The sequence below is a fragment of the Echinops telfairi genome, unplaced genomic scaffold (assembly GCF_000313985.2).
Source record: "Echinops telfairi isolate 266 unplaced genomic scaffold, ASM31398v2 ScPeMD7_7425;HRSCAF=8463, whole genome shotgun sequence".
NCBI lineage: Eukaryota > Metazoa > Chordata > Mammalia > Afrosoricida > Tenrecidae > Echinops > Echinops telfairi.
Window position 1 is genome coordinate 4068884 of NW_022111325.1, and position 4109 is coordinate 4072992.

Sequence of the window (4109 nt, forward strand, 5' to 3'; positions counted from 1 at the left end):
TTTCTTTGGTTAAATTTGCAAGTGGTCTGTCGATTCTGTTTACCCTTTCAAAGAACCAACTTTTACAGTATTAATTTTTTCCATAGTTTTCTTAATTTCCCTCTCCTGAATCTCAGCCCTAATTTTTATAATTTCTTTTCTTTTGCTATTAGTAGGATTGTCCTGCTGACTCTGCTCTAGTTGTAAATTTTGTGCAATCATGAGTGTTTCTTCCTTTCTTAGGTATGCATGTATTGCTATGAAACTTCCTCTGATAACTGCCTTTGCTGTGTCCCATAAGTTTCGGTATGTCGTGTGCTCATTCTCATTGGTTTCTAGAAATTTCCTAATTTCATCTCTGATCTGTGCCAGTACACACTCCTTTTGCAGTAGAGAGTTATTCATCCTCTGATTGTTTGCTCTTGTTTTCTTCATCTTCTTTTTGTTGATTTCCAGCCTTATGGCACAGTGGTCAGATAGAGAGGTCTGTATGATATCAATGTGTTTACGTTTATGTAGATTTGCCTTATGTCCCAGCATGTGGTCTACCTTCAAATATGTGCCTTGTGGGCTTGAGAAGAATGTGAATTTTTTGTATTTGGATGAAAAGCTCTGTAAATATCGATCAGGTCAAATAGTCTAATTGTTGTGTTTAGATCTACAGCCTCCTTGTTGAGTTTTCTTTTCCTGTGATCTATCTTTCTCAGAGAGTGGTGTATTGAAGTCATCCACTGTAATCGTTGAGGCTGTGATTTCTTTTTCACCTTTTGGAGTGTTTGGTTGACGTATTCAGCAGGACTCTCATTCAGGGACTATATGTTGACAATGCTTAGTGGTTCTTTGGCTACCATTCCCTTGAGCATTATATATTGTCCCTCCTTATCTCTTTTTATGGTTTTCACTTTGAGGTCAATTTTATCCGAGATTAGGATTGCAACCATGCTTTTTTTGAATTGTTGTTTGCTTGATATGCCTCTCACCAGCCTTTGATTCTCAGCCTACTTTTGTCTGTAGCCTTGAGATGTGTCTACTGTAGGCAGAAGATTGATGGGTTGTGTTTTCTAAGCCAGTCTGCTAGTATCAGTCTTTTAATGCCTGAGTTCAGGCCATTGATATTCAGGGTTATTATCTCCATCTGCAAACTCTGTGATGTCATCTTATACCTTTTGTGTTGGGTGTTTTCCTACTTTCCTTTCTCATTAGTGTGTTGTGCATGTGTGTGTGTGTGTGCGTGTGTGTATCATTCTTGACTTCTGTACATCTTTAAGCCAATGCTATCTTGGGGTCTGTTTTCTCTTTGTTGCCCTCTGGGTGAGGTTGTTCTATGTGATGGTCTCTTATTTATGCTTGGTGAGTGTTGTTCTTCTGCCCATACTGGGTTGGCAAGTCTTTTGTAGGGCTGGGTTTCTTCTGACGTATTCTTTGAGTTTTTCCTTGTCTGGAAGACTCTTACTTCTCCATCTGTCTTGATCGATAATTTGGCTGGGTAGAGTATTCTTGGGTTTGCATTGTTTTCCTTCAATTTTTGGAATATGTTACTCCACTCTTTCCTCTTCTTCATAGTTTCTGCTGACAGGTCTGAGCATATTCTTATTTGGGAAACTTTATATGTGATTGCTTGTTTTTCCCTAGTGCTCTCAGGATTTTCTCCTTTTCCTCAAAGTTGGATAGTTTAACTATTATGTGTCTTGGTGACTTCTTCTTGGGATTCAGTCTAGCTGGTGTTCTTTCAGCCTCCTGAATGGTTGCCTGGTTTTCATTCATTAAGCTGGGGAAGTTTTCCTCCAAGAATTCTCTCACCATTGTTGCAGATGACTTCTTTGTTGTGCCTTCCTCCTGTAAGCCAATAATGCTAATGCTGTTCCACTTCATAGCATCAGACATAGCTCTTAAGTTTTCTTCAGCTTCTCTGATGATCTTATTAGATTTTTGTTCGCGTTTTGTTAAAGTCTGCTTGGCTGTCCTCCAAGTCACTGATGCAGTTCTGTCCTTCGTCCAGTCGATTCTTGAGGTCCATGTTTCTGCTACTGGTTTTTGTTATCTCCTCCCTAAGCTCTTGTATTTCCCTTTGGTGTATGCACTTCATCTCCTCTATCATTTTATCCTTTTTCTGTATTGTTTCCCTCATATCCTGTATTACTCCAAGCAGCATTCTGAAAATTTCTTTGTGTGGTAGCTCAATGTCTGCTTCTTCTATGCATGTCGTTATGTTTGGGACATCTTCTGCCATTGCCTTTTGTTTCTCATGTTTTTGTTTTTTGTTGTTGAGGTCGTTGGGCTGATGGCTGTTTGTCTTGCATTGTGTTAGAGGAGCCAGGTGCCATTCTCCAGGGAGTCAAAGAGCACTGGCTCTCTCTGGGATATTTGTAGGAATGCTTATTTGAACTGCCTACCGCTAATTTCACTATGGAATTAACCTACCACTTTATCCTCTTGTGGCTTCCCTATCAGGGGAATGCCCAAGAAGGCTGGTGGGTTGCCTGCTTTCATGTTGCGGAGGTTGGGCAGAGGTTCCTGCAACAGTTTGGAATGTTGAGGAGTGTTGGCAGAGGTGCCTTAGGGCCCCAGGCACACAGGCAGGAATTCCCCAGTAAGAAGTTGGGCAGAGCTTCCAGTGGTGGATGTCAGCAGGGCTTTCCCCTGCCTCAGGCTAGCTGCACAGGGTGGAGCTCACCTAGCGGGGTGTGGTGCAGGCGTAAATGCCCTAGGCTAAGGGGAGTGATCTGGAGGTCAGCAGTGGAGTGTGAGAGAACAGGAAAGAAACAAAAGGAGAAAAAAATTAAAGTAAGCCCGCTGAGAGTTTTGCGGGTATATAGTGAAGAGAGGGAAACAAAAGCAACAATGTAGTTGAGTCCAGATCCCTGCCCGTGGTACTGCAAGGGTTTAGTCCCTGCCTCGAGGTTGCAGCAGCAAGCTGTGGCTGTGTTGAGAAAAATCCCCTGCACAGCCCTCCATGACTGTGGGCGGATATAGAGAAGAGATGGAAATAAAAGTAACAATGTAGCTGAATCCTGATCCCTGCCCATGGAGCTGCAAGTGTCCAGTCCCTTCCCCGAGGCAGGCAGCGGCAAACTGTGGCTGTGTTGAGACCAAACCCTCCTACAGGCTCCAAATGGTCCTGGCTCTGGCAGAGACAGTGGAAGGGCGAAGGTCAAGCCCCAGCCGGCCTCCACTGAGGTAAACCAAACATCCCCAGCTCCTCAAAACTCCATGGGTCTTTACATACTTATCTTTATGATGCTCCTCCTGCATTCCAGCAGTGTTGATTTCCCTCTAAGCAACTCTCCTGGGCTGAATTCTGCAGAGTCCCTCTGGTATGTGTCACTCCGTTGCCATCTTCCTGGAAGTCTTCGTCTTTTGATCTCTTGACTGTTGCTTCCACAAGCACTGATTGTGGATCCAAATGAGACAAAATCCTGAACAACTTCAACCTTTTCTCCATTTATCATGATGTTACCTCTTGGTCCATGTATGAAGATTTTGGTCTTCCTTAACTTGAGTTGTAATCCATACTGAAGGGTTTAATCCTTGATCTTCAACAGCAAGTGCTTCAATTCCTCCTCACTTTCAGCAAAAAGGACTTTGTCATCTGCATTCTGCACGTTGTTAATAAGTCTTCCCCTCATCGCGAGGCCATATTCTTCTTCATCCAGTGTCTCTGCCACTAGCAGTCAAACGTAGTTTCCTCCTACACAGATGCTTGTTGCAGCACTGCTTTAAAAGTGAGGAACAATCCTAGCTTCCTAGCTTCAAATTTCACCCCAGTACATGGGAACTCGTACATTGACCCATGTGTTTCCTAGAGAAACTTGAACTTGGCCTCACATAAACACATTCCATACTCAGCCCTCGTTGCTGCATAACAAAACTTGTAATGCAAATATTTTCATTAAACTTCTGGAAGTTTAAACACATGAGATAAACAAACAGTAAATCATACTCAGCCCAATTATATCAACAAAAATTTGGAAATGGCTGTGACAGAGTGAAAAAAAGTTCAATTCTCATCTAACATTGGGAAATAAATTGATAGCATTTCATTCATACTATAAAAGGAAAGCCATTGCAACTAATTGATTCCAACTAATAGCAACTCTATTAATTAGAATGATAACATTTCATTCATAATG